This window comes from Brachyhypopomus gauderio, chromosome 2 (genome assembly GCF_052324685.1).
Source record: "Brachyhypopomus gauderio isolate BG-103 chromosome 2, BGAUD_0.2, whole genome shotgun sequence".
NCBI classification, from domain to species: Eukaryota; Metazoa; Chordata; class Actinopteri; order Gymnotiformes; family Hypopomidae; genus Brachyhypopomus; species Brachyhypopomus gauderio.
Window position 1 is genome coordinate 877,745 of NC_135212.1, and position 22,602 is coordinate 900,346.

General features: G+C 43.4%; 2 long non-coding RNA genes across 8 annotated transcripts; one reads left to right on the forward strand and one right to left on the reverse strand.

Annotated features, from left to right (window-relative positions):
• The first annotated feature begins 3,362 nt into the window (after positions 1–3,362).
• On the forward strand, positions 3,363–21,320 carry LOC143483024 (uncharacterized). 3 transcript variants are annotated; one of them, XR_013122365.1, is made up of 10 exons: positions 3,363–3,616; positions 16,566–16,656; positions 17,025–17,406; positions 17,488–17,590; positions 19,205–19,264; positions 19,415–19,466; positions 19,649–19,696; positions 19,848–20,052; positions 20,322–20,433; positions 21,180–21,320. It is a non-coding gene; the product is annotated as an uncharacterized LOC143483024 (long non-coding RNA). The 3 variants fall into 3 exon arrangements; XR_013122364.1 differs by lacking the exon at positions 3,363–3,616 and adding an exon at positions 15,914–16,403; XR_013122363.1 differs by lacking the exon at positions 3,363–3,616 and having other exon boundaries at positions 16,538–16,656.
• Positions 14,197–16,537, reverse strand: LOC143483034 (uncharacterized). 5 transcript variants are annotated; one of them, XR_013122368.1, is made up of 5 exons: positions 16,343–16,530; positions 16,149–16,234; positions 15,582–15,919; positions 14,978–15,100; positions 14,202–14,399 (listed from the first exon to the last, which is right to left on the reverse strand). It is a non-coding gene; the product is annotated as an uncharacterized LOC143483034 (long non-coding RNA). The 5 variants fall into 5 exon arrangements; XR_013122367.1 differs by having other exon boundaries at positions 14,197–14,399; positions 14,978–15,919; positions 16,343–16,536; XR_013122371.1 differs by lacking the exon at positions 14,978–15,100 and having other exon boundaries at positions 16,343–16,529.
• Positions 21,321–22,602: the final 1,282 nt, after the last annotated feature.

Here is a 22,602-nt window from a genome sequence, read left to right on the forward strand (position 1 = left end):
ATGAGGTATGAAAGGGAGGACATCGCCCAGCACGAAGACTTTTTGCTTGGACGCTGCTGAGATCCACTTGGGTTAGGTAGAGTTCTAGGCAACTAGCACCAGTGCACTGGAGAGTTTTTACCACGTATACTTTGACTATATTGTATTCAATTATATTCCATATAAATTAATCTAAAAGAACTTTTGGTGTTAAGACTTTGCTTGGGTAATTCAGTCAAAACCAATCGGTTCATCGGGGCAGTGTTAGGGCCTATCTGGGTCAAGAAAAAATATCCCAACAGCGTTTCCTATAAAATATAGCCAACTCAGTATTATGACGCATTCTAATTATAAAATCAAGTACGTGCACTGTATGTATGGACAAGACAAGGGATTTAAATCCATTATAGCTTCCTTAATAATATTTTACATGGGTAACATATCTCGATAGGCTGATATCATACATCAAATATGCAGAGTTGTATAGTAACGAAGTAGAACTACTTCACTACTGTACTAAAATGCTGTATCTGTACTTTACTGGAGTATTATTATTTTTTCTTCCACTTCCACTTTTACTTCACTACATATTTTCCATCAATTTAATACTTTTACTCCGATAAATTTTTTACGTGCTGTATAGTTATTTGTTACAATTATAAACGTTAGCTGGCGCTGTCACCGGGTCAAGCGATCAGGCTGTCTTATGAGAAAACTGTGCATGCTCCGGTCGCGTCTCGTTTACTCTGCTGCTGCCTTCACTGAACACTTGAGCTTCGTAATTTAGGGTCACTTGACACGTCGTGACTGCCGCAAGGGTCCGCGCGGCAAAAATTATGCAATCGCGGTGGCTCGTGGTGGTCGCGCACCTCTCGATTTTTGTGCGTGCGAAGTTACAAGGTAGAATTAATGCACTACTACGGCACTTTGAAGGTCCATTTTCAGTATTTTCAAGCACCTTCAGCTTAACCCTCCTATTATGTGCATCCTTTTCAAACAGCCGTACTGTTTAGGGTCACTTTATCATCATTAGCTTTTTATCTCATTAAAAGAGATGGTACCGTGTTTGGTAACAGCAGAAGAGCAGCATAAGTGCTGCATAATAAGCTTGTTGGCGTTTTAATGTACAATTACTTTGGTACTTTACTTTGGTAAAATTATTCAAAATACTTGTACTTTTTACTTTCAGTACTTGAGTAATACATTTTAGAATAAACTACTTGGCGTACAAAAAATGCTGAATACTTCTGTACTTCTACTTAAGTAAAGTTTTTAAAGAACACTTCAACTTCTACTCAAGTAAATTTTTGAGCACTTGTACTTTTGAGCACTAGAGCACTTGTACTTTTACTCAAGTATGGGTTTCTAATACTTTATACAACACTGCAAATATGATGTATGATACCCATATTTTTTTTTACATCACTATTAACTCTGTGCGCACTGTATGGACAAAGGAAGCATTTTAGAGTACTGAATATAATGTGCTATATATCTTATCTTTTGTTTGTTTTTAAGGATGGATTACAGTGAAGTAGACAGCATGGAAAGAAATGTATCTTAAATTTGTGAGCTGACCATTCTGAACATTCTAGAAAAGTGGAGGCACCACCACGAATTTGCCTCATGAAATCCTGCCTCATGTCATCTTTGCAAAGCCAGTATGTAAAACATTTACATGTTTATAGGTCAAAAGCTATGAATGAAAAAATATATTGCTCACTTCGAACATCGTATGCACGTGTTTGCTAGGCTAGCTAGCTAGCACATTATAAAACATAATAAAAAATATAAGAATTACTCACCTGAACGTAAACTCGACAGAAAGGGAGCATAGATTTATGGGTGTGGAAACAAATGACAAGCCTGTGGGTCTGCACATGCGCAAAACCGCAAACTAGCACACATCGATGCGAAGCACAACTCGACAGAACACCGGCTCTGGTCGTATGTGGAAAAGCCATGGCTGAATCTTTTTGCCATCCTCTGTAACCAGTCTGCCCAAACCACAGAGCTGGACAGATGGGACAGATGGGACACCACGATCATCTGATGGGATGTATAACTGCTAGATGATGTGATCATTTGCATTCCAGATCAAAAATGTATATTCACAAATAAAATAAATTCTTATTTAAATGTACGTTGGTACGTCTTGGTGATGTTTTTTCCAAAAAGTTTATGAAGTCATTGACTTTTCTTAGTAACTACATACGCTTAAGATTTTTATTGTGCCCAGTGTTCCCAGTGCCCCTATGGACTAGGGAAGCATGGATTTAAATCCATTATAGCTTCCTTATTAATATTTTACATGGATAGCATATCTTGATAGGCTGATATCATCAGAGGTGGGTAGAGTATTCACCAATTTTACTCAAGTAAAAGTACTGTTACTTGAACCAAATTTTACTCAAGTAAAAGTAAAAGTATTATATATATTTGATTATAAGCTACTCAAGTAGTGAGTAAATGCAGAGTACTGTCTCATGTCAGTAAATTACATCATGGAAAACATGATGTAATTTAGAAAACAATGACGTTTAATGATAATGAAAATAATTTATTATAAACATAAATATTATTTATTATAAATAATATGAATTTTTGTTTATTCCTAATTATTAGGCTAGTGTAACTTCCAGTGGTGAACAGTACTTACTGACCATGGGCCTTCATTAGACAGAGCCAATTGAAAACATGACCATAGTATTACAGTTTTTCTCTATTGCCAAAACACAAAACCCAGTACTCTAAACAAATTGACCAGTTACCTAAACACATTTAGCTAAAATACCCGCCGTATTACGTATTACTTTTATTAACGTATTGTCACGTTGAGGACCCCGGCCCCTCCCTTTTGGGCGTGTGTAAACGTTGTCCACGTGCTCTGTCTGCGTTTTCGGAACTCCGTGGTGATAGCTTTGTTGTGTGAATAATGTGTCTCACCTGTGAATATCGTAATCACATGGGGCTAATGTGGTCTGTCTATTTAATGTGCGCTCGCGCAGTGTCCTGTGCTCGTCGTTGTCTACAGTCTACACGTTGCTGTGTTAGTGTTTCTGTTCTCCGTGCGCTATTGCGCAATATCTGTTTATTAAAGTGACGTCTGTTGCTACAAAGAAGGATTCAGTGTCTCGTCCTTCACGCCACACCCACCGTCACACGTATTACCTACAAAACGTCTGCATCGTTTAACCACCAACCCAGACAGCACAAGTACGTCGCAGAGACGTCGTATTTACATCAGTATATCGTAAAAACATCGCGTTCCATTTTCGAACGTCGCATATACATCATATGCACATCTAATGTACGATTTAAAACGGGAGCGTCATATTCATCGCCGTTGCATCGCTGCGACGTCAAAACAACGTTTCCCATCCTGATGTGGCAGAGTGAGATTTTTGGGGCAACCCCACTCCCTCCCTATTGTAAATTGCGGTGGAGCCGTGTGAGTCGCGGGGTAGGTTTATCCTGGTATTATAAATAGCGGGGGTATGGGGGCAGATTTCTTTCTGTCATCCGGTTTTCCCAGCACCTCTAACGGTGGCAAGTTATCGTGGTTGGGCCTGGCTTCCTTTGGTGGACCAGCTTAATACCGTCGGGGTATGGCGCTTCTTTTGGCGTCTGATTATCGGTGAGTGCGGTGCGCTGAGAACTAACATGCCCTGCTGTTTCGTCGCAGTTCGGTGGGCGCGTCATTGGAATTACTGTGCTGATCTATCTACCACGGGTGGGCACCCAGTCAACATGTCCATGCGGGCCCCACATGGGTTTGAAATGGGCTGGCACATGGGCCCTTTTTGGGCAACCCAGCTGGGGCCCACAAAGATTTGTCCATCGGCTCCACATGGGCCCCATGTGTGTTAGCCCATGTGGGCCAATATTGGGGTCAATGTGGGCCTCAGGTGGGCCCCGTATGAGCAATGATTCGCTGGCCCTACATGGGCCCCTTGTTTGTGTGGGATAATGATGGGGCCAGTGTGGGCAACAAGTAGGGCCCTTATGGTTAACTGCAGACACCCGCTTCAGCCCCATTAGGGGCCCATGGGCAAATCTTTATAGGCCCCATATGGGTTATGCAAAGGGGGCCCAAATATCAGCCCATCACTCACTAGAATGTCAGCTTGCATCACACATTTGGAGCACAATTACTATAATGCTAACTTGTGTCATCCAATGTGGGTCCCTATGGAGTCATGGAGGGCTTCAGGTGAGGTCTCTGCTGTACATACCTAATGCAATATTCAGTTGCTTTTCTTACTTTGCAAAACTGTTGTATAAGAGCACAGCACTAAAGACTGTATTATCATAAGTAATTTCAATCAGAGATGAGCTGTTTATAATAATACTTACATTTAAATGACGACAAATGCTTGATCAATCCTAATAAAAATGTTTTATTGAAAACGACAACTCATTAACAATTTTAACCATAAATGTCCATAAAACATATGTTAAGAGTCTTTAGAATCCTTTACTGTGTGTTGCTGAGTTGTGTAGTTTCACATCTTGTAGAGAGAGAGAGAGAGAGAAGAAGGGAGGGAGAGACAGACAACAGTATTAATTAAAGCACACAACAGTAACACTGCAGATTATCTAAACCACTTTTAGCAATGATAAACATCCTTCTCTGTGAATCTAAAACATGGTAAAGCATAAAAATCCTGTTTGTACTATTGAATTAGCACACTAGGCCTGTTTAATGGGCATGCATTTTCTGCACCACCTGGGTCCTGACCATAATACACTGTACAGAACTCTATGAAGGCTCTTGCCAGCTTCTAGTTTGCACAGTATAATAAAATCCTGACCAGTACTCCTTCAAATATACTATACAATTCACTAATTTGAGCTGCTGCAGTTACTCAAAATTTCCAAAGACACTGATGTCTAACACTTTAATCACCTCTTGGGGGAGATTTTACAAAGGCCAAGTGATGTGTTTACAAGTTAGGTGTACATAAAACATTTAAAAACTCCAATATAGGAGCTGTCAGGGTTTTGGAAAGTAAAAATGACTGATTTTCACATGCCTTCATAGTCACATTATCACAAACGTGTAACTCACTATTGATTACTTACATCTGTTCTGCGTTCCTTTTTTGAAAGTCTCTCTGCGCTCTCAGTGCACGGTTTCCATCATGGTCACGAGCATTGGTAAACCACTTTGAGACAGCTCTCTCAACATCTTTAGTTAATTCTGAAGATAAGCATTTTGTTTTAGGGCACCTACAAAACAAAATTTAAAATTCAGATAGAATAAACTGAGGCAAAAACAACCACCACATGTTACTTTACAGAGCACCAAAACGAGAAAACCGCTATCTAACTTAGGGCGTACTCACACTAGGCTCTGCGATCCGGGCCCGGGCACGGTTGCCTGCCGAAGCACGGTTCGTTTGGCTAGTGTGAGCGCTCCAACCGTGCCCGGGCCCGGATCAGTTAACCGTGCTCGGGCCCGCTTTGAAGAGGTGGGCCAGGGCACGATTCATGTGGACTCGGGCACGGTTCGCTTCTAGTGTGAGCGCTATCCGTGCCCGGGCCCGCTTGGTGCCTCGTCTGATTGGTTCATTTCGCTGGAACTCAAACATGACATCAGTGATGCGACGCTCACGTTAAACAGTCATAGCGGCAAAGCGATTAGCAGACAATCGTTGTGTTAAATTATCGATAAATCTGTGCTTGCACCGTGTTTCTGCACTTCCAAAACGACTCCAAAAATACAATAAAAAGAGAATCGTGAACTCTATAGTGTTGTGCGAGCGCGCTTTTTTTCCAAATAAAGCGGCGTTGTGATGACGTAAGCGTGCTCGGGCCGGGTTGCTGAAGCCAGTGTGAGTGCAGGCCAGCGGGGGAGTGGGGAGGGGGGATAACCGGGCCCCAGCACGGATCCAGCAAACCGTGCCTAGTGTGAGTACGCCCTTAGACCCATTACAAGAATGATTAGTAGCTGTTTATCCATAAGACAATACTCTTTTCTGCTATACACAAGATTGTCTATGGTAGGTTAGGACTACGATCATTTGTTTTTCCCCCTCATACTGGGATTAATACTACACAGCTCTACCTTAGAAATGCAGTCATTTGTACAGTGGTACCTCGAGATACGAGTTTAATCCGTTCCAGACCCGTGCTCGTATCTCGAACTGCTCGGTTCTGGAAGCAATTTAACAATGTAAAATATTGTAATTGGTTCCGGTCCTTAAAAAAGTCACAAAACTAGCGTAAATGTGGAAAAAAAGACATGTACTCCGGCCGAACAGACGAGCGAGTTCGGCTACACGAGTGCCTTTCTCATGCAGGTGAATAATCTCCTGCTTAGTTTCTATAGTTATCATTCTCTTCTCACTGGACTTTCCACTACTAGAGCCTTTTTTGGAGCCATAATGCAAAACAAACGTTTGTAGTATTGAAATACTGTACTGTATACACCGTACGTAGTGTTACTCGTTGCAAAGCACACGTGCGAATGGCTGTGATGACCGGCTCATGCTCGTATCTCGAGCGTGCACTCGGGTGTCGAACAGAAATTTTGCTCGTCTCGGTGCTCGTATCTTGGATCGCTCTATATAGAGCAGCTCGTATCTCGAGGTACCACTGTATTTGGTATATTTAATGCCAGGACACGACTTACTATTAACTGTAAAGGTTTATCACTTAATTAATAACTAACAGGACAATTATCTTTTCTACCAAAACGTTAAGCAAACATTCTCTAAACATAACTAGCTAGCTATGTCAGGGTTGGACCCAGGCACGTGCCTCCTGCCGCCACTAGGCGGAGCCCGCGAGCTGGTTCCAGGGGTAATCGAGCCCGATAGATTACACCTGTTGGGCTGCCTATTTAAAGCAGGCGACTTCAGCAACACATTGCTGAAGTTGTCTGTAGTCACGCACTCTCACAGCCTAAGCCAAGTTCTCTCTTCTTCTCTGTACGATCTCGTTGCTCTCTTTCTCTCGTTTTCCCCCTGAGTGTTCTCAGGTTGGTTTTGTTTCTTTTTGTCTTCTCCCTCTGTTCTTCGTCGGTTGTCCTCCAGTGTTCTGGTTGACAGTCTGACAGGTAACCTGGTAAGAAGCCGCTGGTCTTGTACCAAAGCTTCGTCTTTTATTTTGTGTATTTTTCTCCTCTCCTTCTGACACGTTGAGGTTTCTCCGTGTGTTTTTCGTTTTCCTGTTTTTTCCCTTATTGGACGCGTTGTATTTCTTTCCGCGTGTTTTTCGTTTGTTTACTTACCTGTGCACGTCGAGTTCCTCCGTGTTATCCTTCGGTTGTTACCCTTGAGTTTTATTTTCGTTTTTTTCCCGCATCTGCGGAGGTTTCAGTTGGCTGTCTTTTGCCGTTTTATTTTTTGGTTAGCGTTTGGGTTCTCACCACGTTTAAACCAACGCGTCACCGCCGTGATCGGCGGCAACGCGTTACAGAACAACTTCAGCCTATTATGGACCCAGCTAACCCTGACGCCGACGACATGCGAAACGCCCTTGCCATACAAGGGCAGACTATTGGCAGGCATGAGCAGGCGTTGCAGGAAATTCACACTCAGCTCCAGGCTATCGCTCTCGCTGTCCAAAAGCCTGATCCGCCTGCTGCGGCTCCCAGCCCTCTGGTTTCCCCCGGGGCTGTTGGGCTGCCTGCTGACTCTCGTGCTGAGCCCGCATTGCCCGCTCCGGCGCGTTATAACGGGGATCCCAACGAGTGTAGGGGGTTTTTGTTACAGTGTTCTCTTATCTTTGAACAACAACCGTCCCGTTTTCCCACCGAACGTGCTAGAGTGGCTTATGTTATGGCGTTACTCTCGGGGAAAGCATTACGGTGGGCTACACCGGTTTGGGAGAACCAGCCGGAGCTCTGTTCCTCATACGAACGGTTTTCTCGGGCTATGCGGCAGGCGTTTTTTCATCCTGCTTCAGGGGGTATGGTCGCTTCTAGGCTGTTACGTTTGCGACAGGGCAGATCTACCGTGGCGGAATACTCTCTGGACTTCCGCACACTGGCGGCAGAAAGTAATTGGGGTTCGGAGGCGCTGGGGGCCGTTTACATAGAAGGCTTGAGCGAAGAGATCAAGGACGAACTGTCCCTCAGGGAGCCTCCTAGCGGTCTGGACGACGCTATAGACCTCACCATTAGAATAGATAATCGGTTGAGGGACCGTAAACAACACCGCCGTTTGTTCACTTCGCCCAGTGTTAAGGCAGTATCCCCTGTGCGTAAGACCACACACGAGGAGGGCGCGTCATCGGAACAGCCCATGCAATTAGGGCACACTCGTCTCTCCCGTCAGGAAAGACAAAGCCGCATACGAGAGGGCAAGTGTCTTTATTGCGGCAGGGCTAACCACCGTATCGCCGAGTGTCCTGAGTTACAGGGAAAAGGGCAGACCCGTCGGTGAACGGGGTTGCACCGACGGGTCATGGCACTTATTTCCCCGCATGTGGACTGATGCCTCATGTAGTGGTGTCATGGAGAGGTTCTGAGGAACATCGGGTCCTGGCTCTCGTTGACTCAGGGGCCTCTGGTAATTTCATAGACACCGCTCTCGTAGCCTCACTCTCCATACCTCTGGTTCCTCTAGAAAAGCCCATCTCTGTGTCCGCTGTGGACGGTAGGCTGCTCACTTCCGGGGACATAACCCACCAAACCGTTCCTCTGAACATTTCTATAGGGAACCACCACGAAACACTCACCCCCTATGTCATCGGTGCACCCAAACTACAGCTGATCCTAGGGTTTCCCTGGCTCCAACGCCACAACCCCGACGTAGATTGGCTTAATCTGTCCATTAACCGATGGAGTAAGGTCTGTGAACAGTCGTGCTTGGCGCCCCACCGCAGCAAAACCGGGGAGAGCCAAGAAAAGATAGCGTTCATAGAAAAGGTTCCTGCTGTTTACCACGACCTCAAAGACGTGTTTAGCAAACGCAAAGCAGGCTTCCTACCCCCGCATAGAGCCTGCGATATCGCTATCAACCTCCTGCCCGGTACTACTCCCCCTAGGGGGCGTTTGTTTTCCCTAGCTTTGCCTGAACGCAAGGCTATGGAGACCTACATACAGGAGGCGCTCGCGGCTGGTACTATTCGTCCCTCTACCTCTCCCGCCGGGGCTGGATTTTTCTTTGTGGGGAAAAAAGATGGGGGTCTCCGCCCTTGCATCGATTACAGGGGGCTTAACAAGATCACTATCAAAGACCGCCACCCCTTGCCTCTCATGTCCTCTGCCTTCGAGGCCCTTCAACGGGCGACGGTCTTCACTAAGCTAGATCTGAGAAGTGCGTACAACCTGTTGCGTGTCAGGGAGGGCGACGAGTGGAAAACCGCCTTCAACACGCCCTCCGGGCATTACGAGTACTTAGTCATGCCGTTTGGTCTCATGAACGCACCCGCCGCTTTTCAGCGGTTTGTTAACGGCGTCCTTAGGGAGGCTTTGGATAACTACGCCTACGTCTACCTAGACGACATTTTAATATATAGCCGTACTGTCCAAGAGCATCAGCAACACGTACGCCGCGTGCTCCAATTGCTGCTCGAGAATCACCTCTATGTTAAATTAGAGAAGTCCCTGTTCCACGTCGCCGAAGTAGCTTTCTTGGGGTTCATCATTGCCAACGGTAAACTGGCAATGGAACCCGCCAAGATTAAAGCTGTGTCTCAATGGCCCGTGCCCACGTCCGTGCGTTTGGTCCAACGCTTCCTGGGGTTTGCCAATTTCTACAGGCGCTTTATTAGAAATTTTGGCTCCCTCGCGGCTCCGCTCTCTGCTCTCACTAGCAAAAAACTGGGGAAGTTCACATGGACTCCAGAAGCCCAGAAAGCATTCGAGACCCTTAAGGGCCTTTTTACTAGTGCTCCTGTACTGCGGGTTCCTGACCCTGAGCTTCCCTTCGTTGTTGAGACTGACGCTTCTGATCTGGGTGTTGGGGCTGTTCTCTCGCAGCGGGTCGGGGTTCCTCCTAAGCTGCATCCCTGTGCTTACTATTCACACCGGTTCACCCCCACGGAAAGACGGTACGACGTAGGGGACAAAGAACTCCTGGCCGTTAAGTTGGCCTTAGAGGAGTGGCGACACTGGCTGGAGGGGGCTCGCCATCCTTTCCTGGTCTGGTCGGACCACAAAAACCTGACCTATCTCCAGCAGGCCAAGCGCCTCAATGCCAGACAGGCCAGATGGGCCCTGTTTTTCAGTCGTTTCGACTTCACTCTGTCGTATCGTCCTGGCTCAAAAAACACCAAGCCTGACGCTTTGTCCCGACAGTGGGAGCCACCTCTCGTCGACAGTCCCCCTGAGACCGTGCTTCCCCCGGGAGTCGTTGTCGCACCTATCCGGTGGGGTATTGAGAAAGCAGTACAGGATGAACTCGCTAACGAACCCGGCCCTAGCGGTGTTCCTCCTGGCTGTCTCTACGTGCCCTCGACCGTCCGGCCTAAGGTCCTCTTATGGGGACACACCGAACGGTATGCTGCGCACCCCGGTGCTAGGCGGACCGCCGAGCTCATAAAAAGGAGGTTTTGGTGGCCTGCGATGGATCAGGAGATCCGTGACTTCGTGGCTTCCTGCGAGGTGTGTACCAGGAGTAAGGCCCCTCGTAACAAGCCCAGGGGGCTGTTGCGCCCTTTACCTATTCCCTCCAGACCATGGTCCCATATCTCCCTAGACTTCATCACCGGTCTTCCATCCTCCAAAGGGCTGACCACCATTCTTGTGATTGTAGACAGGTTCTCTAAGTATAGCAAATTCATCGGCCTGCCTAAGCTACCCTCCGCCCGAGAAACTGCGTCTCTATTACTGGTTCATGTAGTCCGTAACTACGGATTTCCTCAGGACGTGGTGTCCGACAGAGGACCTCAGTTCGCCAGCAGCTTCTGGAAGGCCTTTTTGACCCTCCTCGGTGCCTCCGCCAGCCTCTCATCGGGTTTCCACCCCCAGTCTAACGGTCAGACCGAGCGAGTCAACCAGGACCTGGAGCAGACGCTCAGGTGCCTGGCGTCCTCTAACCCCGCGTCCTGGGCCGACCACCTGTTGTGGGCCGAGTACGCCCACAACACGCTATGGCATTCCGCTCTGGGTATGTCGCCCTTTGAATGTTTGTTTGGGTATGCGCCTCCCCTGTTCGCTGATCACGAGCAGGCCGTAGCTGTGCCTTCTGCTGTGGCTCAGTTTCGGCGCTGTCGCAAGGCTTGGTCGCGTGCTCGCTCGGCCCTGTTGAAGGCTTCCTCCGCCTATTGCCGCAGCGCCGACAAGCATCGTCTCCCGGCGCTGTCCTTCCGTCCTGGTCAGCGGGTATGGTTGGCGGCGGGTAACTTACCGGTGCGGGGCGGCACCAAGAAGCTGGCTCCTCGCTTCCTGGGCCCATTCAAAGTCGACCGTCGCATCAACCCGGTCACCTACCGTTTGGTTCTCCCTCCGTCCATGCGTGTCCACCCGGTGTTTCACGTGTCCCATCTCCGGCCTTACTTATGTGGTTCTTCTCCCGCCCCGGCTCCTCCTGCGCCGCGTATGGTTGGTGGTGGTCCTGTTTACACGGTGCGGCGTCTTTTGGACGTCCGTCGGGTCCGGGGGCGGGATCAATTCCTGGTGGACTGGGAGGGTTACGGTCCTGAGGAGCGGTCTTGGGTTCCCAGGGCACGCATCCTGGATCCTTCCCTGATCGCGGCCTTCTACCGCGACAGTGCTGTTGCCCTGGGCCCGCGGGGTCTCGGGCCTAGAGGGGGGGGTTCTGTCAGGGTTGGACCCAGGCACGTGCCTCCTGCCGCCACTAGGCGGAGCCCGCGAGCTGGTTCCAGGGGTAATCGAGCCCGATAGATTACACCTGTTGGGCTGCCTATTTAAAGCAGGCGACTTCAGCAACACATTGCTGAAGTTGTCTGTAGTCACGCACTCTCACAGCCTAAGCCAAGTTCTCTCTTCTTCTCTGTACGATCTCGTTGCTCTCTTTCTCTCGTTTTCCCCCTGAGTGTTCTCAGGTTGGTTTTGTTTCTTTTTGTCTTCTCCCTCTGTTCTTCGTCGGTTGTCCTCCAGTGTTCTGGTTGACAGTCTGACAGGTAACCTGGTAAGAAGCCGCTGGTCTTGTACCAAAGCTTCGTCTTTTATTTTGTGTATTTTTCTCCTCTCCTTCTGACACGTTGAGGTTTCTCCGTGTGTTTTTCGTTTTCCTGTTTTTTCCCTTATTGGACGCGTTGTATTTCTTTCCGCGTGTTTTTCGTTTGTTTACTTACCTGTGCACGTCGAGTTCCTCCGTGTTATCCTTCGGTTGTTACCCTTGAGTTTTATTTTCGTTTTTTTCCCGCATCTGCGGAGGTTTCAGTTGGCTGTCTTTTGCCGTTTTATTTTTTGGTTAGCGTTTGGGTTCTCACCACGTTTAAACCAACGCGTCACCGCCGTGATCGGCGGCAACGCGTTACAAGCTAGTTAACCAAGGTGACCACTTAGTTCTAGTGTTTGCTAAGATAGGTTAACTCACTATCTTAGGTTAGCTAGCCTAGCAACATCGAAATTTGCACTTATGTCTTAGCTGATCTAGGAGAATTAATTAACTAAATCTAGGTGGGTTACGTCGAAAATGTGTAAACATAGACATTTAAACACTATATTTCCCCCCACAGATTATTCCTCTTAGCCATAACAAATGAACGGCTTGCGTTCTACCTTTCAACGCTAACGGTTGTTTTAGCTATCAAGCTAGCAAATTAACATAGCTAGGTTTGAATTAAATATAACGTCAGGCATTATATCCTCAGATATTTTTCTTTCTTTCATTGTATATTTGTTCTTTTACACATTGATAACCAAATTAGAGAAACCGGATAAAAAGTTAATTTCTTACCTCAGTGAATGATATCTCCAATGGATATAAAAATTCACTTTCAGTCAGGCCAGGCGGGAGACCGTTTAGTCCAGGTATCACCAAATGGCGGACCGCGGTCCGGATCCGGACCCGAACGCCGTCCTGTCCGGACCCAATCACATTCCTGATTAACTGGATACGGACCCAAATGCCAAAAAAATTTTAACGGGAGACTATATTTTAAAACGGAGAATTTATTTTCAGACGAGTGTTACGTTCACCACCCATTTGAGTGTTACGTTCAACCCCCCCCCCCGCCCCCCCCGCTCAACAACTTTCGTTCGCCACCGCGAACCCGGACCTAAGGTCTGAGCTATCTGCCAAAAATGGACCGCGGAAAGATTTAATTGATTACCCCTGGTTTAGTCTTTTGTTGTGGGCGGGCGCGCACGAGAGGAGGCGAGGCAATGGTTTATTCCATACATCTGAAGCAGGTTCATTAACTTTGTTAATATTTTGAATGAATTTAGTTATTATAACTGCTTTACAAATTAAACTATATCAACATGCAATTTATTTGTTTGTGTGCCAGAGAAATATCCAGTTCTACCATCATTTGCTTGAGCTGAGGTATAAAATCGTGTACTATGTAAAAATGTCTGTTTTGTAAATGGTATTTAAAAGTCCGTTTTTAAAATATTAGGCTGTTTTAAAAATCAGGCCCACGTGGGTCCCAACTATAACCCAACTGGGGCCGGGATTTATAACCCCAATGGGGCCCACAAATGTAACTCAACTGGGGCCCGAATAGAACCCTTAAAAAAGCCCACTCTAAGCCCATGCCCAGATAAAACCCATACTGCCCAGTTAAATCCCATGTGGGGCCCATGTGGACATGTTGGCTGGGCAGTTACTATTTGCCCTTGATTTTACAAAACGTTGGCATATTAAAGAGTTTGCTAAGTAATGTTTTGATTGATTGATAGCATCAACAACAGCTGCAATGAAGGCATGGATAGTTATGTCCTGTGTTCGACACATACTGTGTTGTATGTGAGTGCTGTGTTTGTTTCAGTCTGTTAGAAAAATCATGTACTGATGAGGCCTGACAGCAGTGCATCCTGTTATATTTAATACTGAGATATAATTATAACATTTTTTCTGTATATTCTAACTGACATGCACATTTTAAATTAAAGTTATGGTGTTGCATCTGTAAAGATGGTTGGTTGTGTCTATATGGCTACAATGATTTTGAGCTAGAATCAACAACATTCAAACAAAAAGTGAGAGCTACTGCACATTTATAGAAATAATAGAAATAATTGGTAATATTTTTTATTTTACAGTTAAATAAATAACAGCAGAACCTAAAGCAAGAAGTTTACAAAAGAAAAAAAAAACACCAACAGTGCAAGGTTAGGCCAAGTATTTACAACAATAATAACAGCAACAACAGTAATTTAACAAAAACAATAATTTAACATCACAAACAATAAACATCACCAATAATAATACATAATAATAACCAGCCATTAATGCATTTTATTTGCAAGCTGGACATGTATAATCTTTATCAACTGGAGGCTTCTGGACGCAGTCATGGTGGTACCATCTCTCACAGTTGTCACAGCATATCTGGAACAAATGAAAAGCAGGTCTAACTGAAAGGTGCCCATCTAAAATGTAGAAATTACTATCATACTTTACATTTTTAGTCCAAAGATTTGATGCAGTGCTCTATTGATAAGTTAAGTGCAAAGATGTTACAAAATAAATGATTGAGAATTTACTGCACTCATTTGCATGTCAGAGTTAGCATATTAAACTGCCTAAAAGGTGAGTGTAACATTCTGCTTGACGCAGAGCAGGGAAGCGGACACAAACGCTGAGAAGAGCGAGATTTATTCAAGGGGATTCCATAAACAGAGTCGTAGTCACGGGCACGGGTCATAACGGGAGGGCAATCAGGAATAAGAGTGTGTATTACAAGGGCCCAGAGGTAGAAGCCTGGATGCAAAGCAGTGAAAGGATGAGCCTTTTGAAAATGAAAATGTGAGAATTAGACCTTCCTTACTTGAACAGAAAGCCAGCATGGTGTTTTCAACAAGAATCACATGTTGACAAACAATATGAGCTGCAGTATTTTGAATGCTTTCTAGAAGCCAGCAAAATGTGAGTTACAGTAGTCAAGTGTAAAGATGACTAGAGCTTACTGATGTTGCTCGTATTGATTTAGCATTTCAAGAGAAAAGATCAAACTCATGAGGAGCTCCAGCAATGACACTTGAAGGTGAGGTTGTGTGTGAGCCATCCCAGGCTACATGACCAGATAAACCCTGAAGATAGGATGAGAACCAAGCATCACAAGAAAGTGATGAAATTCACATGTAGTAGTTCACAGTATCAAAAACAGTAGACCAATCTAGTAGGATGTGAACAGAAGACAACCTTTTCCTGGCTTTGTGGGGAGGTTTTGTTATTGACAATACAGCAATATCTGGTGAATACCCTGGTCTGTACCACAGATGGTTGACTTAAAGAAATTTGTTCCTCTCAAGATACTAATAAAACTGAGAAAAGACAGCCTGTTCCAAGGTCTCTGACAGAAATTTGAGAAAATGGGTCTAATTCACAGTATAACTGAGCATAATTATAAATGAGTATAATTCGTAGTTTGTAGGATTTAAAGGATCCCTGAGAAAATGCTATATTATGACATTATGTACGACTAATAGCCTAATATCACATATTTGTAGTACTAATATCTCAACAATAGTACATGCAGATCAATGTATTTAGATGTGTTGCTGCGCTTACCCAGTTTGTTTGATCATGATCCTCCATTCCACAGTAATGGCACAGGTTGCTCAGATTGTCTGAGATGAAAGTATTAATACATTTCCTCATTTTTACATGTCAAACATATGTCCATACAGGATGTGGTACTAATTAACTAGCATAAAACGTATATTATTTTAATAAAGAACATGCATTTCAGAGGACATAAATTTTATGCCATTTACAGTGACCAACCACAAAGACAACACGCCAGATTCCTGGAGGAGAGTCATGGCAATGCCCAGCCTCAGCTCATTGACTGCCTCTTGAGTGGTTTGGGTGTTGACAGCCATTTCCTTTAATATGCACTCCGCAAACTAAGGACAGTTTAGATCGATCAAAATGATAAGCCTGCATTGCTAAATAATAAGGTTGACTGTTAGACAACAAAATCTTTAATACAAGTAACTAAAAGATCTTGACAAATGCCACTTGACCTTCATCATCATAATTTGGGTTCAAGTGTAAAAACGGATAAAGTTCTTGTGAACTTTTAAATTAAAATTATAATGTTACAACAACTGCTGTAGTCTACTGTACACTCACGTTCAAAGCCAAGACACCACCACGATCCTGCTGACGTGCATGACGGAGAGTGCTGCACGTTACAGCCTGTCTTTCGCAGGAACGCCCTTTAGTGTAATTATGACAATACACACTCTTATTCTCAAAAATGCATTTGGGATGATTTCTAGTATGTGTATGATTTATTGTGATTTATAATACCACTGTATATTTACCTTGTTGCTTCCAAGCACCTGCCGTAAAATGCACCCCCTTGTAACTCAGTCTCTGTTGATGGTAGGTCAAATTCACTTTAGAATTACACAGCTGAGACCATTTCATGTTGATTGAGTTTCATTAATATAGGACAATACAGTTAAGCAATGTATAATCATCCTTCTCTAATACATTTGTCCTGGCAAATTACTGGGGGTCAATACACTCGCCATGACGTTCTAGAATGTTGACGTATAATGGAAAGGACCAATGAGCGTCCAGCAGTCCTGTACCTGTGGGTGAGCAACAGACGGACTTCTTCAGGGAAACCCAGGTAGGTTATGTAGTTATAACTCTACTGAGGTAAAATAAATAATGAAGTAATGTTTAATAACTGGTTGTTTCCAAGAATCTAACTATCTCTGAAAGTTAAATCTTAGCTATCCATTTTACTACAACGGCCTACGGTTAAAGTGTTAGCATCTAAGCTAACCATCATTTTACTACAACGGCCCTGACGGCAATCGCGCGAGACAACACCGCGAGTTCAAACCAGCTTGTCCGTTAGCTGTAGCCTAGGTTAGCTAGGTAGTTCGCCTTAGCTTAGCTTCTTTGTAACTAAAAGACAAATCAGTATGACAAAAAAGGGAAAGGGAGTGTAATCGCTAGTGTTGTTGGCTAACTTATTTCCTTAATTTTTAGATACACTACACTACTGGCGGACCGCGGTCCGTATCCGGACCCGAACGCAGTCCTGTCCGGACCCAATCTAATTCCTGATTAACTGGATACGGACCCAAAAAACCATATTTATTCATTTTGACGGGAGAAATAATTTTAAACCGGAGTATTTATTTCAGGGCTATTGAAAAAAACACTCCGTCACGAGTGTTACGTTCACCACCCCAGCTCAACAACTTGCGTTCGCCACCCCCCGGACCTCAGGTGACAGCTATCTGCCAAAATTGGACCGCGGACAAATTTAGTTGAGTACCCCTGCACTAGACAATGTCAACAGGAAATGGAAGACATCATGTGACACATCCGACCTTATTTCCGATGGAGAAAACGGACCTAAATCAAGGTACATTCATCTTCCACTGAGGTAATCTAGACATAAGTATATATTGTGATTTAGATGACTTCAACTATAACTTACTTGCAGATCAAAAAAGAGACCATGTTGGTGGTCAGATGAAGAGTCTCAACCAAAGCAAAGAGGCCCAAGAGCAAATTACCTCGGCCACCACCACCACCACAAGTACACAGTAAGCACAAAAACACCCAAATATTGTGTAGAAGCAGGATTGAGAAACCCTGATGTACAGAATGTTCTCTACAAATATATTAAACTCCAAATAATATATACATACATAATTAAAATGCACTGTCCCTTACTAAATCAAATCAAATATATTTGTATAGCACTTTTCACAACACAAGTTGTCACAAAGCGCTTTACAGGATTTACAAGGTTAACAATACTATGGGTCCAAATCCCTAATGAGCAAGCCAAAGGCGACAGTGGCAAGGAAAAACTCCCTAGATGGTGGGGAATAGGAAGAAACCTTGGGAAGACCAAGACTCAAAAGGGAACCCATCCTCCATTGGGCGGCCCGTTAACACACAAATTACACAAAAACAAATTATACAGACGAATACACAAGTCACAAACAAATCACATAATCAGGCTAAGTATAAGGTAACTAGAATAAAAGTTCTGGGTGTTGATATTGTCAATGTAAATGTCTTGTGATGAACGCCAGGTTTTCATTCCATGTCGGAGTGATGATAATGGTATTGTAGTCTCCGACTGCAGTGTTACTCCCCAGGTGAACCTCGGAGAAGAAAGATAAATGATGTGGTAAATATGTAACAGATTATTCAAATGCCAAACTAAACAGATAAGTCTTTAGTCGAGTTTTAAACATTGAGACTGTGTCTGAGTCCCGCATAAAGGCAGGAAGATTATTCCACAGTTGTGGAGCTTTAAAAGAAAAGGCTCTTCCACCTGCTGTGATCTTTTTGATCCTAGGAACAGTTAATAACCCTGCGTCCTGTGAACGAAGTGAACGTGCTGTGTTGTAATGATCAATAAGTTCACTAAGATACTCTGGAGCTAAGCCATGCAGTGTTTTATATATTAATAAAAGTATTTTATAGTTAATACGGAATCTAACAGGCAGCTAATGTAATGACGATAGTATAGGACTAATGTCCTTACCTCTTCTTAGCTCCAATATCAAAACCACAGCTTACAGCCAAGGGGAAACCAGTAAACCCTCCAAACACTTGTAGGTACCTAATCATACCTGCATTGAAATACAAAAAAGAATGACTTAAATGTATTTATATTCATATGCCATTTATGTATTCACAGCCCTAAGTCTACCCAGAGTAAGGCAGCATTGGATGGAGGTTAACTTCAGGGATTTCACTAAACAACGCTAAAAGAAATATATCAGCAATGTTAACATTCAATAAATCTCCTAGCAGAACTACTCGCACACAGAATAGGGGCCAGGAATCCAGTCGACACTTCTGAAAATGAGGGGGAAAAGTGTAAAACAAAGAAAACCTGCATACTTCCACATTATACCTACTAAATTAATACAACGCCACATTTCAACCCATTTAGAAACATAAATAGATCACTTTATTAATCCCAGAGGGAGTCACGCATTGCAGCATTGTTATAATAGTATTCATGATGCTAAAAACACACTTATTGTGAACATTACACTTTGCTCTGCTGACACCACTCAGTGGTCATATTCTAATGGATACTTTTCAAAGTAAGAAAGCACTGCTGATCTAAACTGTCATTAAAATCTGATCAATTAAGTCTGATTAAACCTATTGTGTCAATGTTTCCCCCCCAGCATCAAACCCGCCACTACACAGTCAGAATGTGGATTTTAGAACAATGTCCTCCTATCAAAGTAAGGTTATAGGGTACAGTAAAACAGATACTCCATGTAAACTTATCTTGTTCCCTAAAATGCAGACAGTATCTGCAGTGTACCTTTATAAAGAAATTACAAACACATATGAACACACATGTACTTACCAAAGACATATTCTTTCCACAGCGCCACAGCCACAATAGGAGTCCTCCGATTGGTCTCACATCTCCACCTCATGGTAGGACACATACTGAAAGTTTAAAATGTTTACTCTAAGCAGTGCAATATTACACATACACTGGGTCTTCATATTAAATATTTGTTGTTGGGCACAGCAGTTTAAGGCAATGTCCTTATTTTATCCTTATTTTTGTCCATTGCATTGACCCTAATTACTGCATGTTTTTACTACTTTTTTAGCATCAAGAGCTCGCGCCTCAGGACGTTTAATACCCTCCCAGTGCACTCGTATGTTTTCAAAAATTTAATTCCAAACAAACTCAATTTCACTAAACATCCTTGCTCAAATTAAATATATCCATGTATATAATAATGTGAATGCAAACCTTTTTGAATATTCATTTAAATGTTATTGTTGTGTATGTTATATATGTCACAGCCACTGATTGATGCATCCTTGAGGCTACTGGTGAGGTGCAACTGCAGCATTTAACTGCAGTTGTTCAGGCAATGGCAGGAGAGAGGAGCAGAAATCTTCCAACACCACTGGAAGAAGATCTGGAAGAAAACATACTCCCCCTCCAGTGTGCAGAGGATTTCGTGCGTCTAGAACATGATTTGACCAACAGTGACACAAAAAAAAGGTCAGTACTGAAATATACCATTTTAACAAACTCGCACAGAGTACACATTTTGTAAACATCTTGTAAAAGATAAACATTTATTTAGGAACAAAGTAATTATCTTTTCTTTCGAGTACAAAATTAAGAACGATATATCCATCCATCCTGAGGGTTGATTTAAGGAACATTATTATGAACTCCTTAATGTTTGTACTCATACCTTTGTAAATTTTAAAAACCTTTTATGAATTCGGTCCCTGGTTTTTATTTATCTGTCTGTCTGTCTACAGATGTCAAAGCTGTCATTAGATGGGGGCAGTCAGGGCCTGGTGGTTAGGGAACTGGTGTGGCAGAGGAGAAAAAAAGGAATTGGGCACACTCGCATCAAGGAACTTGTAGTATGTAAGTATGAAAATAAGACCATAGTATACCAAACATGACAAATATAGTACCATAAAAACAAATCACAAATAGCTTTGTTTTATAATTGACATTTACCGTCTTGGTTGGTGATCCTTAGTTTTGATGTGTATAGTCACAACAGGGGTGAATAATCTTATCCACAAAGGCTTCATGTTGGTATCAGTTTTTTAAAAATTATCATGTGTGCTTCTGCAGCCAAAGTGCCCCTTTCTGGATAGAACTGGACACCACTGAGTAAAATAACTGACTTTTTAAGAAATTTTAAGATGGCATATCTCAGAAATGATTTGCAATGCATATTACATGAAACAATTCAGTGTCACTCTTAAATCTTAAGACGCACATACATTTAATTAGAAATGCTTGCCTTCTAATATGAAGAGAAATTAGTGCCAAATTGAAAAGCAGTCATTGGAAAAATCTATTCAAAGTATAATATCCATAGTGCCGTATTGCTCTAAACCACAGGCATACTAATTAGTACCTGCACTCATCTGTTGTGTTTTCATCCCTCTTTCCATCCCATTCATTTTTCCACACCCACAAGCCATAGAGTTTCTGTATCTGAACAGCCACTAAACTTCATGTACACAGCTTTTCATTAGCACTTCTTAGCAATAGTGCCTAAATGGCTTATTAGCAACAGGCTCATCCTTAGGCCCAAAATTATCTTAGAAACTAAAACATACAAGTAATTTTCTAATTAAACAATGTTGTACTTACAGCATCTGCGATGAGAAATCCTCAGCTGTCCCACCCATGTGAAGCTGATGCAGAAAAGTCGATGAAAGACTGGCTTCGTCTGGCGCCTGACAGACCTCATCGCGGAAGACCACGCTGAATCAACGTGATCAAGTCGATTTAAGCCCTTCGTGTTCATACATGGACAGTTCCAATTTTGTTACAGCACTGAGAAAATGATTTACAATATCATAGTTAAACAACGACAACACTTATTATATGTTGTTAAAGAAAGGAATACGGAAGGACAAATGGTGGTAGATTTTGCTAAGAGGATAAAGATAAAGATGGCTGTAGTTAACACTACTATATCCTCTAGGAGACAAAACCTGAGAGAGGTTAGTGATTGCAAGGTGTTACCAGGGGAGAGTGTAGCTAAACAGCATAGGATGGTGATATGTAGGATGGTTTTAGAGGTGAAGAAGAGGAAAGTGAGAGCGCCACCTAAGATCAGGTGGTGGAAGTTAAAGGATAGTGAGGACTGTTCGCAATTGTCATGGACAGACTGACACGCAATTGCCGAAAGATGATTATTTTGAATAATAATAATGTGATTTACATTTTATCATTTTTTTAGTAATTGTTTATGCATGTGAATTGGTTCTAAAATACAACTTTTCAAAATAATATTTTATGTACACTTTAGAATTTGTTAAGTTTTTGTTTGTGCATGTGAATTAGTTAATACAACTTTTCAAAATTGTAAACTGGCTGTCTCTTTACATCTTTTAAACTGGCTGTCTCTTTAAATCTTTTAAAGGCAAAATCTGAATAACAGGAAATAGGAATTAAACTCCACAAACAACTATTTCGTTATCTAGCTAGTTGTCTACCTGGGATTATATGCAGAACAAGAATAAATAGGCTACTGCTGCTCGCGTGAAGATCTTTAAAAGAACAAAACATGAAAACGCTCGACGGAATAACGGACTCGCATGGCTTGATCCAAAAACGACGTTGGTAAGACGATGTATAGACGCTTTAACGATGAAGCTGTAAGCGTCGCATAAACATCGTAAATACAGCTTAAAAGCATCAGATGATGAACGTCGTTCGGAGATCAGATGGACGTCGTTTTAATATCAGGTAACGACGTCTATGCGACGTCGTGCCAGTGAGCAAACGACCGACCGCAGATGCTTTAACGACGTAACTGTGAACGTCGCATAAAGGTCTTGCCGACGTATCTGTGCTGTCTGGGAAATGCCAGTCAGTTATAAGTCCCATCACAATTTGTTCACAAATGTCAGCAAATTATTAATAGCTGAACATTTATGTATTATAAACATACCTAGCAATTCGCTGACAGTATCCTGCAATCCTTTCCGCTTGGAAAACCTCACAGATGTGCTGGATGTCACGGTACGGCGAGCCCTCTACTGGTCACCTCCATCCACAGCGGCAGTT